Here is a 24,061-nt window from a genome sequence, read left to right on the forward strand (position 1 = left end):
TAGCTATGAATTACGACTTTTAATACGTACCTTCTCGCTTTTCGTGTCTCTCAATTGAATGAAAAAACTAACCATTTGCTCCGTTACAATTACGAAAGTATCGTCGTGATTTATAGAGACGTTTGAGATTATTCAATCAGATGTATAATAATAATAGTAATAATAATAACAATATTCTTACGCCACTGTACGTACGTAACGACCGTTTATATTTGGAACAAAAAATCTCGAGTGGGTGATATGAACTTTACGCTAAAAGGGTTATAATTCTCAACTAAATGTCTTCACGTTTTTTTTATATACTTACATAGATTCGATCGTTGGAACGTCAGCTGCTGCTGTTCGGAGTTGTTCTTATACCGTGTGTCGCATGTTATAGATTTTTGTAATACTGTATACCGAAGGCTTTTGTGAATTTAGGTTATTTATTTATTTTTTATCAATTATCAATATAACTTGCGTCTTAAATGTTATTACACGTGATTGTCGTAGTATAAAATATATTGAACGGAGTAACGAAATTCCTGCAAGATTCATTCAGATCCAAGTAGACCATCTTGCCAAGTTTGTGTCAGAATAATTGAGAAGCAAGAGTTTCATTAATCTTCTTTTTCATCGTCACATGCAGATATTATCATCGCTCCTGTAACAGATGGAAATATTCGTTCATTGTTAATTCCATGCAATTATCGTATACGCAATTAATTATATACAAAGAAACTTGCGATTAATTATTCAACTCTGATTCGGTGAAAAAATCTTTCGGTTCAATTATAATGCGAAAAAAGTTACGCTCAAATCGTCGTTTGAATCAGAGGATTATCAAACTGGACGAATCAAATCCTTATAACTTAATTAGCGTTGATTTGCGAGAATAATATCAAGTATACAGCCAAATTGTGTAATACGCCAAAACGATAAACATGTTCGAGAGGCTTAAAATATCTAAAAGTTAACGCCGCGCCGCGATTGCCGTTCAAATTCGGTGGCCCTTATACTTTATATATATATATATATATATATATATATATATATATATATATATATATACACGTAGGTACTTAATTCTGGCAAAGATTATACCTCAGCAGCTGAATCTTGATGCGGAGAGGAGGGAGAAGAATTTTAGACGAACAGACTACAATGTCGTCGCGACAGGATCAGAAACGGGATGACGATAATCCACCGTAAAGCGCACTGGCTTGCGTAAAATATTTCGTCGGCATGAATAAATCCCCTTGCATACCGCGTGAAACCGCGGACCTCGCAGACAAACAAAAACACACAGACGGACATGTCTCTCTGCCCTGAAAAATGCATGCGCCTCCCTCCTCCTCCTCTTCCTCCTCCTCCTCCCCGTCCCACAGTCTTCTGCATTTTCGGTGCCTTCGTCTGAACTGATCCTGTGCGGTGTGCAGCAGTTCGCAGAGAGACGGTCGAAGCTTTCATTTTATTGCAAAAGCTGGAGCTAGCTTTTCGACTCTCTCTCTCTCTCTCTCTCTCTTTCTAAGGATGGTTTTTCTCTTTTTTTTCTTTTTCTTCTTGGTCTTCTTCTTCTTCTTCCTTTTCTTGTTTTCTGGAAGAAGTCACCCTGCACCCACATGCAATGCAGTTCGCTTGTACAAAGAGCGATGCTGGAGGCGGTTTTGCACTCGCATATGACGCTGGTCGCACGTAAAACGGCGCAGACGGTTGCCATCCTCCCGTAGCCTTACACTTTACTTTGTGGGATCAAGACGCGTTCCCCGCCTCCGGTGGTATTACATACATTTTAGCAAACCGCCTTGAAGAAATGCGCTTACTCCTTGCTGCCGCTGCTGCTGCTGCAGTGCAGTTGCAATTCCAGTCACTGGGAAAGATATTGCATTCCTTACGCTTGAGTTAAACCGCGAGACACGACCAATGAAACGAGGCGATTTTCTGTTACGTTAAACCTCTCGTCGTTGCTGCTGCTGCTGCTTCTTCTTCTTCTTCTTCTTCTTCTTCTTCTTCGTCTTCTTCTTCTTCTTCTACCGCTACCTCCTACTTTTCTCCTAATTTAACCAGCTCGCCACGCGCTTTTGCAGTAAGCGTTCATAAGACACGGATATTTATTGTTTAACGTAAATTTTACTCAAACGAAATTAATACCTGCGTTTATATTCTCTTTGCATTCCTCTAGCAAGTACGCGTATTCTCATTTTAGAACCAACGCGCCGATTTCTCAATTTCAATTCTCTTTTTATCTCGACATATTTTTTCCTCATCGCGTTAATCACGCTTCACCCGCACTCGTAGAATTCATAACGCGGCAACAAAAGTAGCGTTTTCCGACTACCGACAACCGATTATTCCAAAAGAACCTTTAACCCAGCCCGAGTCGTCCAGTGTTTTTTTTTTCTTTCCTTACTCCATTTCTCCCAAATTCTTCCCGACGTTAGATTCCGACTCAATCAAGCCTCGCAAATTAGCTCCGCAACTATTCGCCGAAGAAGCAGATCGCACAACACGTGCCGAATACGTTCGTGCCACGGGTGTGTAAGGTATAGACATAAACCGTCCTGCTCTTGGTCCCTAATCTGGAAAAAATTACCCAGTGTACGTAATCAGCGGGGGGTAAACAGGCCGTTGAGATTCCCAAGTATCTCGTGTTAAGTACGGCTTCAACAACCCTGAGAACAATGTCCACTCGAGGGTTCACCGTTTCCTCTCTTTCTCTCTCTCTCTCTCTCTCTCTCTCTCTCTGTGTGCCAAGTGTCCATCACGAATGAGACCGACTCCGCATTTCGCGTGGGTTAACCGGCCTGTATCGGGTTTCACCTACCGATACACACCCCCGCCCCCGGGGGTGTTTTTGGGGCGCGCAGGGCGCAGGCAGATAGCTGCTATTTTCACGGGGAAGAAAAATCCAATCTGTGGTAATGCCCGCGGCCTCAGCGGGTCCAGCGATCGGCTCCATCAGCGGTAACAACAAACTCTCTCTCTCCGCCCGCCTCCCACCTCACCCTTTCACCCCTTCTATTTATACGGCCGTTCGGGGAGGGGGAGGAAAAAAACAGCCTCAACTTTTTCCGGACTACCCCAAACCAGCGCGGCAGCGGCCGAAACGCGACGGGCGTGCAGGCGGCCGGACCGGAGATTGAGTAAACTTTCCATTTAACCCCCCGACCCCCGTTTGGTCCCCTAGTCTTCCGGTGAACCTATTTATCTCCCTCTCCCTCGTTCCCTTGGGTCATCCAATCGGGTCCATTTTCTTCCGGGTGTGTCTTGGTGCGCCGATATACTGCAGGTGTGTACATGTTATACGTGGAACGATATCGACGGGTTTGAAACGCGGTATATCGATGCAAAGGAGGCGCGCGGATCGAGAAGAAGTGAAGTGAGCAAAGAAAGGGGATAAAAAACTGCGTGCCTTCTTCTCGGTCGGTTGGACCTCGTACCGAATATTCCGCTTTTACCCCCTTTTTTTTCTCTCTCTCCCTACGACTCTCGGCTATTGTCGTGAAATCGAAAAACGGGTTTTGCGACAAGCGAAGCAAAAAAAAAGAAAAGGGCAACAAGAACAAGGCAACGAAGATGGAGGAAAAAAAATTTGTGCGTGTGGGTGCTAGGTATATAACCCGACCATTTTTTCTATTCTATCTCTATCTCTATCTATTTCTCTCTCTCTCTCTCTTACTTACGGATACATTTTATACTATGATTTTATATTTTTATTTTTATTTTTATATTTATACTTTACATTTATATGATTTTATTTTATGATATACATGTATGCTCTGTAATTTGCCTGTGGCCCTTAGAGAGCATCGCTCCAGAGTCAAATAAATGTTCTCTCTCTCTCTCTCTCTCTCTCTTTTTCTTGTTGCGTGCAGTAGGTATATACTGTCCGGAGCTATGGGGTTTGGGGGTGAAAAAGAACCGTCCCACGGTGAACAGAAACGTTCGTGGATGCAACGGAGAATTCAAAAATTCAAGATATATATCCACCTTAATTATACACACGTATGTTACATACGTGAAAGCAGGTGTAAGAAGAAGCCATGGACTAATTGGACAAGTTAAGACCTTCTGGTATCAAAGAGTGTCGGTGGTAAAAAAAAATTTACCGGATATCGTAGCCGCTGGGAAATTTGTTTTGTACCCAACAACTCGTATTAATTGTCCAATTAATTACCCGCGTAATTACGTCTTGCGTAAGGCGCCGCATGCGGTCAATTTGTAATTGTATATATTTTAGTTTAAGCTCCGTCGATTCGCGTTACCCTTTCGCGATAAACCCGATCCACTTGCGAATACATAATCTTTCTCCCTCCCCCTCCCACCCCTCCCCCCTCGTGTTTACGTATGCCGCCGGCATACCCGCCACTCACTTAAGGAGTTTTTCCCTCTCATTTCTCGTTCCTCGCCTACCCTTGTAGATATATCGCCTCCAGAGAGCGACGAAACTCTTTCGGAAAATTGAATTTTAGAACGGCGAGGGGCGAGTCGGCCGAGTTAGCTTCGTGTGCCGTTTGAAAGCCGTACCTATTTCAAACAGTTTCTCTACACCTCTTCCCCCTACCCCCTTCCAGATGAAGGGATGAAGAGAAGGAGGGAGAGGTGGTTGTTCCCGCACAAACGTGTATCTATCCCTCCTACTTTTACGCCTACAATCAATTTTTGCAGTCGCGTTGTTCTTTTCTTTGACGTCTTTTTTTTTTTTCATTATCCTTCTTTCTTCGTTCTCCATCCGTATTTGTCACTAGCGTGGAAAACTGGATTCACGCGTTATCTACAATCCTAATAAATCGTGCAACCCGCTTTTACGTCACATTCAAAATATCCGCACAAAAGTTCTTGGTTCGGGTTTTTCGTTTTTTTTTCTCTTTTTTATTTGTTTCTTAAACTCTCTTCTTTTTCATCCGCATTAAAAATCGACGACGAATTAATAAACGTGATAGAAAAAGCAAAAAAATAAAAATAAAAAATTATTTCGATCCGTCCACTCCTCGGACCGTAACTATTACTATTATTATTATCATCATAATTACAACATTTTCTTCGGGCCTGTACCTACAAGGATCTCCGATCTCGCCGCCGGCAGTTTTCTTCCTACCCGTTTGGCTCGGTGCCCGGGTGAGCAAGGGTCGGTGATCATATTCTTCATTTTCCCCGACTCGAGATGCCATTCGGACGCGACAGAGTCTGCGGAGATGCCCCATTTTCCTCACCCATTCCTGATCCACCGTGCGTATCAAGGGGCGGGTGTCACGTGTGTGGACGGCGGAAAATATCACGTACCCAAACAACCATTCGCTGTGTACCGATCGCAAATCGCGCTAATAACGCGGACGGCTCTCGTCGTATGTAGAAAAACACCAATCAACAGGGTGGAGAACACGTATTTCACCCGATATCGTATACCCCGGGTACTCGCCTCACATCCTCCTCCCTCCTACGCCCTCCGGGATATACATAGTCGGGATTTCGTCTCGGATATAATATAGCGCATGACACACACGCACGATCATCGGTGCTTGTTTGCTCGGGTTTTGGTTACGTGCCAACGCTATTCGACGTGTGTAATCAACGCTTGTACTTGTTCAGGAATACCTTGTTACGCTACGAGGAGGCTTAATTATCGCCCCGTGTACTAAAATCACCGCAAAAATTGCCACATGTGTGTGTATACACGAAGTACGAAACGTCTCGTATATAACCCTGCGTTAACCGTTAAAAACATTCTCTCTCGTACAAAGTTTCCAAATTATTATTTTATACGTATGATTTTGTTCCTTTTTTCCACATATCTCCTTCAATACTTCATGTATAATACGGTTTGTAATATGCGCGGATGATGCGGAGAGGAGATTGTGAAAAAAAAATAAAATAAAAATTATTTCGCATGTACGACGTGTCCAACATCCGTGCGTATAATAATAACGTAAATACTGCGAATGTCGAGATTGCACCGACAGAATTCGACGTCCAGCAAATGCACCAACTGCGCGTATCGAAGCGCGGCGGTTGAGTTTGAAGCTTGCATCCATAACCGAACGCCACTCGGAACGGAGTTCTTAATTAGCCTGAAATCCTGCGCGAGAGAGGAAGAAGAAAAAAAAACGACGAGGATGCCGCGTCGTTCTCTTCGCTTCGAGCCCACTCAAAATCGTAAACAAATATATTTACGCCGGTCCCCCGTCCTCCACCTCTTCCTCCATCCTCGGCCCTCCTCTCTGCACCAATCGCAAAAAAGTTGATGGGATGACATTTTGCATACATTATACTATACATGTACTCCGTGATCCTTATAAGCTTTGCTCAATAGCGCCTGCACGCATTTTTGCACTGTCCACCTCGTACGTAATGCCATTTTTTAAGTCCATTTTTTGGTCCGTTTTTTGGTTTTTTTTTTCTTAACCGCATGTCCCTTTTGCGTATTTTATTGTCTTCCGAAGTTTCGTACTGAGAAAGAGAAACGGAAACGTTGAGGCGATTATTCTCGCAGAGGATCCGTTCAACCGAGTTTTCGTATAAGGATAACGATCGTTTTAACCTGGGAGTAAAATTTTTGCGATAAAAATGTCGGCGGAGTTGCAGTTTTGCGGCATCGGTAAATATACCAGTTTTCAGAGCTGACGATGTGCTTTCGGAATTCAGCTGTCGCCTACAGAAATGTTGCATCTGCGACGACGAGGACGATCTTCGCCGACATTAGACAAAGTTTCAAATGGATATGGGAAAAGTTTTAGAGTTCTACGAACTCCTTTATAACCCGTGCCTTTTGTCTAAACGGGAATTCCGAATTTCGTTTCTTCCACTTCTTCGTTTAGAATATTTAGATGTTCTGATAACGTTTGGAACTTTTACGCTCATGTAGCGAACGAAGCATCTTTCCCTTGATTGCAAGGCATCATAGCTAGATGACGCAACTGTTTTTCTAATGCCGCACGATTTTCTCTAATCAATTTTACTCGCTCGGTAAATTCCTACGTCAGTCTAGGTTTCTCATGCGGCATGGATGATCAGGCTTAAACCGATACGCCATACTCGTATATTAACTCTTGTTATAATCTCTCCATATTTTATGGTGAAATACTACCGATGCAGTACGAGTAAAGCGTGTACTTGTTGGTTATTTGCCTGTATGCAAATGCGGGATAAATTCGAGATTACAAACGATCGTTCAGAGAATAGAACAGCAGGAAGTGAAACGAGACAGAGAGAGAAAGATAGAGAGAGGAAAAAGAAAATACTTCCGTCGTCTAGGTATAATATAATATACTTGTTAATATTTGTGGATGCGGTTTCTTTGTTTGCAAGACAATGAATGTTTTATCCATCCTCGATAGGGGGATGACGGAAAAAAGGGTTGCCAAGCGACTTTTCTATTGTCAATTTCTTTTTAAGATAATCTATCAGCGTGGTGATATGAATATGTATACGTATGTCTATTGTTGCATCCGAAAGTCTTGCATGATGTTTGTATACCGCAGGTGCGCGAGGTTTGTGCAGTGTCAAAGACAGTTTATAATAAATTTGAAAATGTACAATCGCATCGATGATATACGGTATTTATCTATTATTTACAACCGAAAGCTTTACGGATTGTCGTTGGAATACGAATTGCTTTTTATACCGGATATACATACGTCACGAGGACTCGGCGTCTTCGACTCAGACTCGCGGTCGTCGATATTATCAACTGAATATAATGTTCGATGAAATGCCGGATACAAGACGCGGTCGGTGGGTTTTGAACGATTTATAGGAATTCACCTTGCCGGATAACACGTGCCTGAATTTCTGCCTAGGAGGATATTTTGAGAGATGGAAAAATTGCGGAAATATACGAAGGAAATGGAAGAAGAAGTGAAGGTGGTATTATGATACATATAAAAAAAAAAAAAAAAAAAAAAAAAACACCGAATACAACGCGCGCTTGGATACGTTGTCTTGTGAGGCTAGAATCTTCAGCAAGGTCACGTGCCTCGGGGTCAATTTAATACACTTTTCACGGGGGGGGGAGTGGCACGCGCATCGGGGAAAATAAAAAAGAAAAGGATAAAGGAAGCGAGGAAATCCCTAAAAGGAAGGAAAACCCGACTCGGGAGAAATTGAAGAACAGGAGGGTGGCGCGTTTAGGCCGGTGGTCAGGATTCTCTCCCGTATGGGAAGAGGAGGATTTGGAGTTTGATACCCGGGGCACGACGCGAGCCTCGGATGAAGATATGCTGCAATTTTGTGGATCGTTGGCCTCTAATAGAAACCGTCGTATAATAATAAAATAACCGCGGAGAGAGAGAGAGAGAGAAGGAGAAGAGGAGGGGCGGAAAGAACTCGAGATATCTGGTATACCTGCCTCAGGGTGGAGGAAAAACAACAACAACAACCGTACAAAGGATGAAACTTCATAAAGTTCCGCGGTACACCGTATCCTGCATCCTTCGTCCTTCGCGACGCGTGACGCGGTGTTTCCGTCCCTCCTTCCCGACAAATTTAATCTCGGAAAAAGTCTCCCGCCATCTCTCCGCGAGCGGAGTAATGTCCGTGTGTAAACGCGGAAGCCGAAGTGGCTTTCGCGATTTCGCGGGGTGAATATGCGCGCCTATTTCCTGCCCTGTATAAATATATATATATATATACGTATGTATATATAAACGGGCGGATCGTATCCTTCCGTTCCCCTTATAAAACCGGTGGCGCCGACTAACCGGGACCCAATTATTTCCCGGGGCTAATCAGCATTTAAAAAGTATTTTTCCCGACCAATTAACTTTTTGTCTTACTTATTACCGAGGAAGAGAAAGAGAGAGAGAGAGACAGAGCTCAAGGACTCATTATTTGAGCCTGAACGGGGATTGCGACGTAAAGGGTGCCACGGTTTTTTCACCAGCTATATTTTGTATCGTACCCCGCTTTCGCCAAGGGATGGTTTTAAGGGTTCAATCTTGGCACCGAGTCAAACATCGCGGAATTCGAGATATTCGGAGCAGCAGTATTTTTCCTTTCCTAACTAGCCTCGAGCATCTTGGGTCGGCTGTTTATGTGCCTTTCCTCGATGGTATTGCGAGCCGTGGCAGCTCCTTGCGTCGGTCTATAACCTAGCTGCGCTGTCCTCGGCTACGCCTGCACCCCTTTTAGTTAGCTGATTCTCATCAACGTTTAATTCTCACCTATTTCCCTGACTCGGCAGTTTGAATAATTTCAACCCATTCGCGCGCCCCCGAGGGTAAGAAATAAAATTTCTACGCCGGTATAATTTTTATGGGGAAAAAATTCTCGGAGGGTTCTGGTCTTTCAATAACTGGAGATAAAATCCTGCAGCTTGTTATGAAGTTAATGAAAATCTATCGATTTGCATCGTTATTTTACCGTTGAAACAGCGACTTGATCCAATCCAATTGAGATACGCTGCAGGAACGGCTAGGCTGGATGTGTAGTCAACTTTTGTCATCGCAGTTCCCGGCCATTTGGCAAAAAAAACTTTTCCTCTTTCCCGATCCATCGAATCAGAAACTTTCGCGTTTTCATCCACGGAGGATTTATATCTGGAACGTAAAAACGAAGCGATACCTGTAATATTGAAAGCCAGCTTATTTGTAGAGAAATCAGAGGATAGAAACATTCTCTTTATTTTCGCACAATACTGGCCGTATAAAAATCGCACGACAGCTGGTTTGCATCAAGAATTCGTTGAAAAATTCGTTAATTTTCTAAGGCCTAGCTATTCGTTAAAAATTAAGACTCTCCTCTCACGGGTACCGGGAAAAAAAATTTGTGCATTAACTTAAATTTTGTCTCACCACGAAAGTTTTCACTGCGAATTTTGCGCTCCGATCCGACGGCTGGGCGTCCCGACGCTCGCGTCGTTTACGCTTGCCGACGCCATGATGTCCGTCGGTCGGAGCTCCGGCACAAGTATAAACGCGAAACGCGCGGGCGCAGAATCCGATCGATAGCCACTCCGCCCCCGTTTCCAGTTTCCAGTTTCCAGTTTCCAGTTTCCACTTTCGAGTTTCAAGTTTCTCCTTTTCTCATCACGTCCCGCGACGTTTTCTACTTCTTTTCATATCGTTCTTTTCTTTTTTTGTGACGTCCCGCTGCTGATACGCACACTCCACACCCCAAAGCGTCGGCGTCTTCTTTGGAATTCGTTTATCCCGAAGGGTTTTTTTCCTGGTAATGAGACCGACGAAGAATATTCGAAAAGAATTTTCAACTTCCGTGGAACCTGCACATATCGATCTGAGACCCTTTTTCAAACAATCTTATCCGACGCTCAGCTTTGGCTTCAACTTATCTTCACCGTTGACCAGGAATTTGAAACTGTCAATTATCACTCTCTCTTCGATTTTGTCTTGATTAGCGAATTCGAGTTTGTATAACGCAAAACATGTTGAAGTATTTATGGACTTTAGTCATTTCTCTCCGTGATTCTTTTCTTCTCAATCGTTACGTTGTTTTTTGTTTTATTTTTTTCTGGGTGCGGTTTGGTTTTCGGAAAGCCAGCGATTCCGAAGTTTGGACGAAACTTCTTTTATCTACCTTCAAGGCACCGAAATCACTTACTTTACTCTCCGTTTGACGAGTCACTGCGCGATTCCCAATTGGTTGGGTATTATCCGCAATGCAGAAGGTATTATACGAGTGTCCCTTTGCCGGGCGTGTGTCTTTTTCATCGAGTCTCAGTCTCGAGTGGATGAGACATATCGCAAAGAGGTGCACTTCATCTTCTAAAACGTCCGGACGATTCATTTTTCCTATACGCTTCTCGAGGGATCAATTCGTCCGACGAATTGCTGCCAATCAAACAAATATGACGCTTGTTCCATTTTACGTCGCGACGGGATTCTTGCCCCCCCCCTCCCCCTCTTTTTCCATTTTAGGTTACGAAGAGAGAAACACTCGGATATTATATACCTACATAGATATGCCGTGTAATGCTTCGAAATTTTAACTTTCTCGTATTTTACGCATTATATTACGTACGCGGCTGTCTCAGGGTGAGTGGAAAATTCGACAATGGGGTCGAACGGATTTCGGACGAAATCTGTGCGCGTGTGTTACCCAAATTCTAAACCTTTCTCAATCGCACCTTCACCTCTATGGATACATTCGTCGCGCTCAGGTGGTTTGGTACACGTTTATGCCTCTCGTACCTTACACCCTACGCATTTCATTTCATGTCTATACGTAAAAAAGTATGAGAATTGTATATTCAAGGAGTCGACCCTTTCGCAGTGCAGTATAAGGTATGGAGGAAAGGGAAAATAGCATTAAAGGGGAGGCTTTTCATCGCGTTGTTTCCGCTATTGTTCTTAGGTAAGTTATACGTGTGTATAACGTTATATACGCAGCTTTTACTAGCCAACTCTCCAACCATAGAGCGAAGCGGCGGGAAATGAAAATTTTTATTTTAAACATACAATTTGTAAAACTCGTTCGCATCCGTCGTATTATAAGAAGGAAAAAAAAATAAAAATATGCGTACGGTTCCTGTCGAGATAAAAGAAGTGATATTCACGCATAGCTGTAGGTACTTGAACGCTACTTGACGCAAGCGCGAAGGAGACAAAAAAGACGAGAAAAAAAAAAAAAACTCTAAAATTAAGTTAAAATTAGCGAAACCGCAGATGATCCGGAGTTAATATTACGCGTACGGCAGACGCGGCTAAGGAAAGTCGAGGAGATCAGCCGTGGGCAGCAAGTTAGGTCCTATATCCTTCGTCCTTGTGATCAAGAGGGTTGCCGCAATTGAGGAGAGAGGAAAGCTTTTAATTCGCGAGAGTTTTGGATGCTAGTCGGTCCTAAAACTTGCGGGGAAAAGGCGACCCGAGCCGCTCGCGTTAGCCAGCCGGCTGATATAAGTTTCCAACTAATTTTAGGCTTACCCCTTTTTACGGTATGGCTTGTAATAACCATGGCGGGCGAGCGAGCGAGTCGGAGGATGGGCTGGGAATGGTTGAGGATGGGATGGAACGAGATGGGACGGGTCCCTCGGTCTAGGTATACCTACCGGGTCTAGCTCCGGCTACGCATTACACGACACGGGATGCCGAGGCGGAGGTGGAGTAAGTATAGACCCCGTAGGATAGACCTATAAGGTTTGAACAAGGTGCCGCCCTTCGACGGTCGAGAAGCCCGCGCCCTCTTCCCCCGGGATTTTTAAGCCGCGTTCACACCGCGGGTATTAAAAAAAAGGTCCGGGTCCGAAAATCGCACGAGTCTCAAGGCGGACGAGATAATCCGCATCGCCTTTAAAGAGCACTCGCATCACCGTCGTCGATGGAATTTTTATCGCCAAGTCAAATATTCGTCAAATATATTCGTTAGCCGTTTTTGTTTCTCGATGTTATTTTCATTCGTTCGTTAACTCGCTCGATTATTTTCACCATTTGCCTAATTGATCAGCTTCGTTTCGCACACCGGCATGCAAACGATGAAATTAATCCTTCTTCGGCGCTGTCGATTATTTAAATACCAGAGGAATAAACGAAGCGAAAGTTTTATCGAAAGGAATTTAAATCCGGATTTTTCGCGCGCGTCTTTGGTTCGTATGACTTGGCACGATGTGCACGGTACCTTATACGTATACGACGCGTCACGATCCCAGCTCGCTTAGCCCGTTTTACCCGTTTTGCCAGTCTCACCACCACCACCACCACCACCACCCCGACCTTCTCCTCTATCTACCCTGGGAGTTGCCCGGGGGCAGGATCGAGCGGGTGCTTCGCTCCTCCGGCGAGCCTGGTTCGCGGGAAATCGGCGAAGAACCCCATCAATGCAAATGAAGATATTACCACCCTGCTATACTACCGCGTATATACCCTCAACCAACGATCCCCCGTGACCTGCCCTCGAAACCTGCCGCCCACACCTCTCTCTTCACCTACATTTGCATTCACACACGTATGAATTAAAAAGAAAGAAAAAAACCCGAGCGACCATTAACCACCCTTACTCTTTGAACCCTTCGAGTTTGTTTCTTTCTTCTTTCATCGAAAATAAAATCTCTTGTACGGTACCGGAGAAATGAACGAAGCTCGTTTATCGAGTGACGCTGCAACCGAAATTATTTTTTGACACTGTCCAAAGGTGTATCGTATAACGCGCGTTTAATCAGGAAGTGAGAATGTCCTCGGAGGAATTTCCTACTGCGGTGAAATGGGACGTAATATAGCCTAAGAGGGTAAGTTGGTGAGTTAAGAGGGCTCGTTCAACGTTCCTCTGACACGTGTGGATAGTGATGGGAAAGTTGAAGTTTCGTTAAGATCGCTATACATGTATACCTTGGCGAGCTTTTACTCGACTACAAATTTCTGACACGGATTTGACACGCGCGTGGGACACTCGATGCGGAGAAGTTTATGTGCGGAGTCGCGCGTATGCGTGCGATGTACGCTTCACATCCACGGACGCTTTGACAGCAAAACCTGCGAATCCAACCCGACCCGACACGAACGAAATGGTGAACCAGCCGAAGTTCTGACGCTGGGGGTAGGCACACTTTGTACAAACTGCGAGCTCAGCCCGTTTCTCCAAAGTGGTATATGTACCCCTAATTTGCGTGTAACCCCTGAAATACAGTCGTCATGGGATTCGCGTTATTGAAGCCACCCCCGCGTGTATAACCGCGGAGTGCCGAGTCGCCGCCTAAATGCAAGGTTAATTATACTTCGCGTTGGAAATTGGACGAATTGTTGTTATGGTTGCTTTTCAAGACCTTGGCCCATATATCTAGTCTAGATTCGTGTCGCGCTGGTCACGTTTCGAATAAGGCAACTCTACCGGTTATTGACCATACGCTCAGACCCAATTATTGACCCCTTTACTTTTCAAATTGTAGACTTCTGAACGACTGAGACCAATTGCTCGAGAGTTAGGCGAAAGAAATGTATTTTTTGGAAATTTTAGAAGTAACGAGCAAACGGATGCAACAAAAAATCGTCAATAATTGGTACACTCACCTTAGTCACCAGATTCGTACACCCAACTGTTCGGCTTGTCAGGTTCTTTCTTTACTTTTAGTTCCATTTTCGAGAAAGCGGACAAATACGAGGGCGTGGCAAACGTACCCCAAGTATTGCACCGTTAGAAAAATTAATCAAAATTTAACTAAACACAATGTTCCAACAGATCTACTTCATGATTAAGTGATTTTTTACATTTCTCTTAGTAAATCTCAAACAAATTATTGTAATTTTAACATTTAAATTGTCATATTAACGTTTAATTCGTACTCTGTACTTTGTTTTTTTTGTCACTTACAATTAGTAATACGTTAAAAAGTGGTTGAGTCTATCCAAAAATTTTAGTCGACCTGCCGGGACATTTTTTTCCCAACCGCGTATACACCGATACTCGTGTTTGCATTTACGCGCGGGATTTAACGCGGGGATCGGGAAAACTTTTCCTGTACACGCCTAACTGACGAAGAGAAGGGCGTTATCGTGGCCCTCTACCTACCGCACAGAAATATCTCGGTGTGGGTGTAGCTTGTACGCATATCTGACTCCGTACTTCCGCGGTTATGGTCGCCATCATCGGGGTGGTGTATGGCGTTTGGGGTGCGATGCCGGACGCGGGGAGGGTGACAAAGCTTTGTATTCTATCGGGGAATTATGAAAATATAACGAGGACCCTTCAACACCAGCTTCTGCTTGCAACATTGTCGCCATTCGTAGCTAAAGGACCCCAGAATCTTAACTTGGTCGGATCACCGCGCGTTTACCGTCGTTATAACGACGCGCGTACATGTCTAATACCTGTAAACATTACACGTATACCACACTCGATGCTACGTAAATTTAACCCTCGACGTGCGGGGAGGGGATAAATTTCCCGAAGATTTTTTACTCCTCTATATTTTCCGCTAAACTCTTCTTCAACCCCGCGTTCGACTCGAAATTACGACGCGTCGCATCACAGGCTTGATTTAACACGAATTTGGGGTTCATAAGACACCGAAGTTGAGCGATCTTAAGGTTAGTATGATCGTTTGGATTTTTTTTTTTTCTTTTTTTGATCCGCTTCCAACGAGGTTTTTTTCTTCTTCACCGATCACGTTCTTCCGTTTCGCATCACGCGATGTACCTACCCGAGTTGTTTTTTTGAGTCTTCGACTACAGAACTCACTTTTTTTTTTTGGCACTCGAAACGAACGAGCACACAGACCGTCGGTATAGGAAGAAGGGAGAAAATAGTCGCCAATTTAATCAACCCGATGCCGAATAGGATGCGGTTAAGTCGAGCTAAGACTTTTAATCAACCGGTAGGCGTCGTATCGATCCGAAGTTTAAACTTTCCGCGGTATCGTAAGGATTAGGAAGTACTTATGCGCGTTAAGGACACCGAAAACTTGCACCAATCACGTCCCGGGCGTTGAACGAGAATCGCGTAACGATTACCGGAAGATTTTCCTCGAGTAAGTAAATATATCCATCACTGATTTATCGTACCTTGAGACACTCGCTGATCGGAAGTCACGGAGTCTGGGAGAATCGAGGCGTCGAGCGTTGACTGAGAAATGATGGGCATCCGCAGGAGGACGACGTCCTTAGGAGAGCCGATCTTACCTACCATCGACTTGTAACGGTATCCCGGGTCGTACCTCATTGCCTGACGCGATGGGCAGCCAGAGGAACGATGAACGAACGGAGGCGAAGGCTCAACCCTTTTTTTCCAGTGTTTTTTCTCCTCGTTTCGTACCTCGGCTTAACTCTTATTTTTTTTTTCTCTTCCTACCATGCGGCATACGGCAATCGTAAAAGTGCCGGTGGTCGCGTTTTGTACTACCAAGCACTGCGGACGCCTCGTGCACCCAGAGGTGTGAGTGCAATACCCGTACGAACATGCGTGTGTGAGAGAGCTTCGGGAAGAGAGGACGACGAAGAAGCACGCGGACAGAGAGCCGGCTAACGGCACTTTGTGTCCAAAGAAAGTAATCCTTTTGCCAAGAAGGTGGAGGCTGTCCTCGTAAAGTAAGGACCTGCGGGGGGACAATAAAATAAGCACCGAGGGCTGTTTTTGCTTCGGGCCTAAGCGGAAAATGATAGGAAAAAAAACAATGTAACGGGTTGCGGTAGACGATGCGGGGTCCTTTGACGATATGCACGGAGAGGAATAATATTCCAGTAGCTATTCGGCATACGTGCGTATGATGATGATACAAAGAAGAGAAGATTTTTCGGGGGTGCGAACGTCGGAGGAATTACTTTTTACGATCTAATTTACAACTTTTTGACTTTTCTTTTATTTTCTTTTTTCTTTTTTTTTTTCTTCTTCTTACTCAGACTATTTTTACCGCGCTTACAAAGTATCTCTATTTCCCTCACGATATTAACAAAAACGGTTTGAAACATGGTCGAGTCTGGAACTGAACCCAGAGAGGAAATAAATGGTGCCGAAACGACATCACATTTAATTATTCCCACACCTATAGCACTTTATAATAGTACAGGTAAACGCTTTACGGTTGTAACGTTTTAGTAAATTTGAGGTCTTCTGTTTTTGTTAGCTCATTAAACAAGAGGAATATATACATTTTTATTTATTTTTTTTTCTTCACCTTAAACCGAAATTTATCTTTACGGCGTAAAAATTACCGCGGCACGCTTAAATTGTACTAAAGTCGGGTTAAAAGCTGTTCCTATTATAATTATAATTAACTAAACTGTCGTTTATTGCTCCGTAACCGCGTTACTTTAGAACGTTTTAGTGTTACAGCGTGTGTAGATTTAATTTATAAACGCACGTACGTCTCACCTCTCCCCATACCTCGAAGGTTCAATGTTACCCGAGTCTAATAATTTATCCACGGCTTCGTTGGTGGTTACGGTTTGAAATTACCTTCCAGAATTTAGAACTTAATCGCTGTCAGTTTTAAACTTCCTTACCTGCCCACTTTGAATACACGGAAACACAGACGTTGTAGCAACTCGGACGCAACGCAAACGCGTTTTCAAACACCAGCTTATATACTCTCAGGGTAATAAAAGCTCGCCTGCAACACCGCGTGGCCCGTCAGAGAGCCAAAGGTCAGCCGGCAATCGCTGATCGCGATCTTAGACAGCGCCTTACGCTCCTATATTATATTTACTCTAATATTGTTATATGACGACTTGACCTTGTCACATGATGATAATTTCGAGCTACCGGACCGCGTCTCGTACACCTCGTTTGTATTACGCTCTACTACCGATCGACCACCCTGTCTTTGCCAGCAACAGGTGATACTCAGCTTTTTACCGCACGCAAACGATACTCGCTTTCTCGCACTTTTATTTTCATTGCTTCACGCTTTTTCTATGCTTCAATATTTATACTTTGAAACATTTTTTAACGTCACGATTCACACCCGTTATTGAAAATTTTTAATAATCAAAGTCAAACTGTATTCAATTAGTCGGAATACGGAATATAATATCCACAAGAAAATTCAGATAATTATAGGCAATGTACATCGTATGTATGTGGAATATTGCGGGATGAGGAGAGCGATATTATCTTCACATAATGGTCCCTGTTACCCGAGCTAATTTATATCCACCATTACCTAGTTAACGCGTGACATAATTCACAAAACAATCTGGAGCCTCTCTGCAGACACTTTGGAGAGACGAGAGGGTGGTCCTATCGTCTTTGAGTACGGTGAACTGTTTACTTGCGCGTGTAGATACACGGAGAGGATATCGTCTTATCAGCGAGAGACCCTCTGAGGTAGCCAAAACTGATAAACAAAAATTCGTGCCTGTGAGAAGCGTGAATTTCGACCATTGTAAATCCTCAAAATATTTCCACGACCGGCCTTTGAACAATTTTCCTTGAGTTTTTTTTTTCTGCCTTCTTGGGTTTTTCGTTATACCTACTGAAACTTGAGCTGCGCTGCAGAGTCTGACACAATGCTTCGATAGAAATAAAAAGGAGAAAAAAATTGGTGTCGGGTTGAATGCTGCAATGTTTGAGTAAAAAAATGGTTGTTGGTCTCTGGGCTGAGAATTTTACCGAAAACGCTGTGTCTTTGGGTTCGGTAAACCAACCGTAACGAAAGAGTTTTCTCAACGTTTTCGTTCAGGGTCTATCGCTCACGTATACTCAGCCTGTCAATATGTTATGGAACCACGTGTTTGATACGCATGGTCTCCGATGGTTTAACGGATAGTTGTTTTATTACATGAAAAATGAAGTCATTGGGTCAAGTGCCTTTTTTCGTGATACTTTGTCAGATCTGTAATTTTTGACGCCGATCATTCCACCCTCATTCTCGCTTGATAAACGGTGGAATATAAACAAGTGTTTTATGTTTTGGAAAATTTAATAGGCAATATCGCCTCCTGATCTGATGCGTTTCCTTGTTCACGAATAAGGTAATATGTTAGGCTAAACTTATCGTTAAAACAAGTCTCGCTGTACCAGAAAGGAGCGACGATACTGAGAAAAAAGAATGCTTTTGTATTCAACTCGAATCACCCTTGACAGGTTAATGACACCCAAGTTAATGAAAACGTATTTCTTTAGTGTCCTGAGTTTAGATTGGTGCTCAGCACAGGTATTGCTCGAAACTTTTCTTTAATTCGTTTTGTTACCCTCTCTCTCGTTCCAAAGTCACGGTCTGACATCCTCGAGTATCGCAACCTTTGATTCCTTTCTTGAAACTGACCAAAAAAATTTTTCTTCATTATCAATGAACGCTTATGAATTGATAAATTTTCATTAAAATGTACCATCACAAAAGTTCTTGGCTACCGTGAGTCGAAAATCGGTATTTCGTCTCCTGGTTCGTAGTGAGGTTTGAAATTCAATGGTACATATGAATAATTCCTTCACCTTCTCCGATGAAATTTATGGGATTCGGTTCAACTAATGCGAAGAATTTAAACACGTCGGACAAATTTATGCCCAATAAAGCTCATTTTTTGGTATCAACACCAGTCGCGATTGATCCCGAATATTTCACTGACTTATAATTAAAATAATTGCAGCAAATCAATGAACGTATTGCTACAATACCGAAATCACGCTTATCTTGAAAGAACTATTTAAAAAAATAAATAAATAAGAGTAAAAAAACAACAACGAGAATCACGGAGAAAATAACATGTCGGTAAATCGATGGTTCAAAGAAGTGCTTCGTCATAACTATGTTTAAAACAAGCGCGTGGCTTAAAAATCGAAACACCGTTAGCGTAATCCCGGCAATTTGCGACTGTAAAAAATTCCTCGGGTTGTTTATACGTATAATGCAACGTAATACCCCTACAGTAGCGAAGTCATATAGCGGCCATAAGCGGCGACCGCTTTACTCGTCCTCTGGCATCATTACGGAGCTCCGACTTTACGATGTCTCACCATTGGCTGCACGAGTCCGACGACAATCTTGCATACAATTTATATAAATTATGTTGCCGAGACGGAGTGTCTGTCACAATGGCAGAGGGGGAGGAAGAGGAGAGGTGTGGCGGCTTGTTAACCGACGTGGTGCATGTTCGGCTCGTTGATGCTGTCTCTAATTTCAACTATGTAGCAGTACGTCGTATCGACTCTCGGGAGACAGCAAGGGTGCCGTACTCCGTTCCGACGCGAGATCGCAAGGATCTTCATCGAGTTTCGTTGTTTCAATTTATCAAATTATTCGCGAGGTTAGATCGGTCCGCGAGAATATCGACACCGAATACCGATCCTGCTGTGCAAAGGTGCCCGTCTTTTTATACTCAGCTCGAGGTGAACGCTCGCTCAACGTTGATCCAAGGTAATTATCCAACCCATCTTGTATACTCTGCGTTAAACGTTCGACCACCCAGGTGCAGGATTCTTCTTGCTTCGCTTGCAAGTCGTCCGCCTGCATCCTTTCCACTTGTCTCTCACGTGAGGTACGAGGAAAAGCAAGGTGGTCGGCCAGCCGAGTAACCGGGCACGTCGAATTGCACCTCCGTATTCGAATTCTACCCTGTGCGATGCTCCGGATGACTAAAGTGCCCGATCATCGAGTCTGATGAGCTCAGAGTTCGTTAAGCTCTAGCTTGTTGCGAAGTCCTGGAAGTCGCTCTTTCTCATTTTCGAACCGAGATCCTCTCTGCGCCCTCGGCTCGTTTCGGCCCTGGTGGTACTACGATTCCGGTCAGACGGGGTGGGTTCCCTATTCCATGGTTCTGGAGAGTAGGAAATGGAAAATCGATCGGTATGTCGGTAATAATGCTAGCAGCCTCGGTTCCCTGTTCGTGGAAGTGGAACTTACCGACGAGGCTGCGGAGGAGTCTTTGAATAGCTTCTGCAAGAAACGACCCCCTTGGAAAGGACGCTGTAGACCACGCGTCTTATTGCCCTGTGATAAATGCCGATTTTAATTAAATTCATTAGTCATTTATCGGCCTACGGAACGGCTAGATAAGTCGGTTTGTTACAGTCGTGGAAAGTTGGACCAGAAGCAGCCAGCATTAAGTTGATAAGAATTATCGCCTTTTTTATTTACACAGTCGTTGGTATACATTTGGATGTGAAATAATTATTCGGCGACCTTTGCTTTTAATTCAATAAACTCTGCAGCGATAAATAACGAAAATCAACTCACGCTGGAAGGAAAAAACGAGATATACGTACAACGATTAATGATAAATTACAGCGTTCGCGGAATGCCAGAAACGGTCTGTTACAACATCGAATCATAGTACGTCGGTGTGCGTCGGTCCGACTCCGCAGGCGACGAAACGCGATGGAGAATAACCGAAACTTGCTGGGGAGAAAAGGGGGCCTTTACACGCATGCTCCGGCCTTAGAAAGGCTCAGCAGCCACGCCTGAGTCATTTTCAGGTTTAGCAGAGACTCAAACCCCGAGGGCTGCCGTTACCGTTAGCAGAATGGACCAGTCAACCGGCCATACCTTCGACACTACCTATTTCCATGACCGGCATACAGATGCCGCTGCGATAATGATTGAACCGGGGGCTGTTTCTCGAAGGAATTACATTTTTTTTCACGTATCCAATACGAAGACGACCCCACCTTACGGCCTTACTCTCCGCAACTAGTGTGTGCAATTGTACCGCCCGTTAACATTCAGTGATTATACTTATCCGTAACTCCGGGATGCGTTGAAAAGAGCTTGTTCGAACAATCGAATCGCAAAGTACAGGAAGAGAAAAACAGGACGCGAGGAAGAGGAAACTCCTAAAGAGAAAAACCTGAGTAACCAAGTCGAATTACTCGCATCGGCAGTCAGCTTCACACTGTGAGCAGTTTCTAATCACTTTTTGTACAACGCGGCATCTTTGCAGGCAACGAATTAATTCTGTTGTATAACGTGTAAAAGCTTAACGCGTTTATATGCCCAGAAATGCAGTAACATTTTAACCGCAACGGATGAGCTTCTTGGTTCCATTTGATGCAAAAAAAACAACCTGGACTTTTTGGTCTGAATTGAATGAATAAATAAAATTCGATGACTCGGTAATCTACTGGCAGATTAAGCTTGGACCGAAGAGCTTTGAGCTTGCATTGATTCTAGAAAATTGTTACGATTGTAAGACTGCTGTGAATTTTCGCTGATACAGATGGATCGAAGACGTTCTAACCGTAACGCAAAAGTCTAAATGGAAATATACGTTACGGTGAAATTGATTAAATAAGGTAAAAGAGAGAAAGAGAGAGAGAGAGAGACTAGATTTGAGGGAGACGGAAAGCTTGCGCCGCGAGTTGGGAATGAATTTTCTGCGGTAGAGTGGGAATTTATATTATTACAGATCACAATGTGGCCACAAAGTTTTCGAACCTGAGCACCGGCTCCCGGGTATATATGAGGAGGCGTCGCGACGCGGTCGTCCTCCGTGCTCTTCCAATTCCATAAATATCACTGAGTTTTATTATTTTCTAGGGGGAACAGGGGGAGGTTGGAATGGTATGGGAACGGGTATTACTCCGAGTCATGTTTGCGCCGATGTGTACTCAGGTCCCCAAGTACAGAGTCTGGAGTCTGGAACATTCCGTCTCCTTTCCCTTTCCTTTCGACTTTAGCTTGAGGCTCCTCCACGTTTATCAAGGGGATGCTATACTCGAATTTGACGCAAGGGTAGATATCTTCAAGTATCCAAGTCCACGGATAACGAACGCAAAAATGGATTCGTGTGTTTTTGCCATTAATTTCAATTGCATTTGCATTTTTGCGTTGCAATGCAGAGCCTCTTATGTCGGCAGGAATTTACCGTATATACTCGGCATCGCCTCGAAGGCTTTCTTCTCGCGTAGGGAGGATCTCGATACGCGGAACTGTTCCTGATTTCCAAACGGTCGGGAACGCCTGGAACGACATTGCGCCTTGGGGAAGAAGACGAGGGCGCATCACCTCCGCTGTTGCTCCTAAAATGGCGACTTACACAGACCTTCCGCACCGTGCTCCGGGTATACGTTATCACTAAAACCTGCACGATCTCTGCTCCCGATACATTTCGCCCTGAAAATGTTTCATGGATGTCACGACGCCGGGTACTCGCCTATACGCGCCCACCTTTCGTCGTAAGACTTACCGGCGCTTTCCTTTCGTCTCCTCCGTGAGTGGATTTTCTACTCAGTTATACATACCGACATGTATTTATTCATTTTTATCTTATCTCCGGCTGCAGCCTCGAGTTCTTTGCTTTTGCAGTCCTGTCGCGTAGCGATCAACCGGAAGGCGGTGTCTCTATTGGTTTTAACGGCGGCTTGCGTCTTTCCGATAAATAGTACATTTTTTTATCGTGTAGCTCGTAGTCTGGAAGTTTTATTTCCTGACAAACTTGACCTGCGCTATAATTACAGTTGAACGCTAATCTCGACACTCGGAATATCTTTTCGCGCTGACTGTAACATTGTTTTTTTTTTTTTATTTTTTTTTATTCTGATCTTTGGGAGGGGGAAGGGGAGGTATTAAAAAATTTTCAGGCCTAGAAGTATTTTTTATTATGCCATAATGAGTCGACGAATACTATTTCCAACAATTCCGTCCAACGCAACGCCAGAATTGAAGCGTGCGGAATTGCGAAATAATAAGGATCTGGGTCGTGCTAAAATTGGCATAAAAATCAAGTACATTGTTTGCGAGACCGCGTTATTTTCGAGGGGAGCACGATTCAACGAATATTATACACCAGAAGGCTCGAGTCACATTTTAAATTGAAGAACATAACACGTGGAGAAGAAAAATAAGCGTATAATAATAGTGTAAAATGTAATTATATATTTATCATACGTTATTTCGCACTGTTACAAGACCTTGACCAATTAAGCCGTTTTTTTTTTTTTTTTTCCTCATTCCCCAATTTAAAACAAATTGACTTCAATACACGGAGCATAATATGATAGACCACAGAATATAAATTATCTGTTCATTAATTTCTATCGTATTTATTATAAAGTGAACAATTCGTACTGCGACGAATAACAATTAATTCTGTGAAAAAAGTAAAGGTAAATAGATAATCAGTGATTCAATTTTGAAAGACGAAGATTGAAGGATTGATTTCAGAAGTGAATCTTCGAAGACGTAGCTACGTCCGCTCATCTATCAGCGACGACGCGTTGATTAAGATATTTAAATTTTCATCACGGATAGAATTCCTTTCTCCTTTTTACGTCTTCTTCCTTTCGATCCAACCTTTTTCTCGCCTCCTCTCTTTCTTTCTTTCCCCTTTTTTTTTTCCTGACGTCTGAACCGGTATATGAAATTGTGAGGCAGGGATCGAAATGGCTCCCGCACCATGGCTTAGCACGGGAGTTCGTCGATGGGGCGGGGAGGGGGGAGGGGGGCGTTACAGGACCCAGGGGGGTTCGTTGTCCGATTTCCTCTCGGAGCCATAGCCAGCCGGCTAGCCAGCGGTGGCCATGACTGTCGTTGGGCAGGGCTTTGGGAGGTTTTTTGTCCGATACCTAGAGAGAAAGAAAGAGTGTCAGGTGTCAAACACCATTGGCCGCCGGGGCTAATCTAAACGCCGGAGGCCATTACCGCCCCAAACAAACTCTAAACTGCAGACTTGGTATACATATATATATATATATATATATAAAACGAGCGGGTGAACCGGGTTCGTTACTCGTTTCGAATGTCGCGAAAAAAGTCAACGAAAAAACGGTA

At 43.8% G+C, this 24,061-nt stretch overlaps 1 long non-coding RNA gene across 2 annotated transcripts; it reads right to left on the bottom strand.

Moving 5' to 3' along the window:
* Window positions 1-466: 466 nt before the first annotated feature.
* LOC124176788 lies at window positions 467-15,992 on the bottom strand. 2 transcript variants are annotated; one of them, XR_006869464.1, is made up of 3 exons: window positions 15,423-15,992; window positions 9,337-9,512; window positions 467-643 (listed from the first exon to the last, which is right to left on the bottom strand). It is a non-coding gene; the product is annotated as an uncharacterized LOC124176788 (long non-coding RNA). The 2 variants fall into 2 exon arrangements; XR_006869465.1 differs by lacking the exon at window positions 15,423-15,992 and adding an exon at window positions 9,768-9,847.
* Between the last annotated feature and the right edge of the window lie 8,069 nt (window positions 15,993-24,061).

The sequence above is a fragment of the Neodiprion fabricii genome, chromosome 1 (genome assembly GCF_021155785.1).
Source record: "Neodiprion fabricii isolate iyNeoFabr1 chromosome 1, iyNeoFabr1.1, whole genome shotgun sequence".
Lineage (NCBI taxonomy): Eukaryota > Metazoa > Arthropoda > Insecta > Hymenoptera > Diprionidae > Neodiprion > Neodiprion fabricii.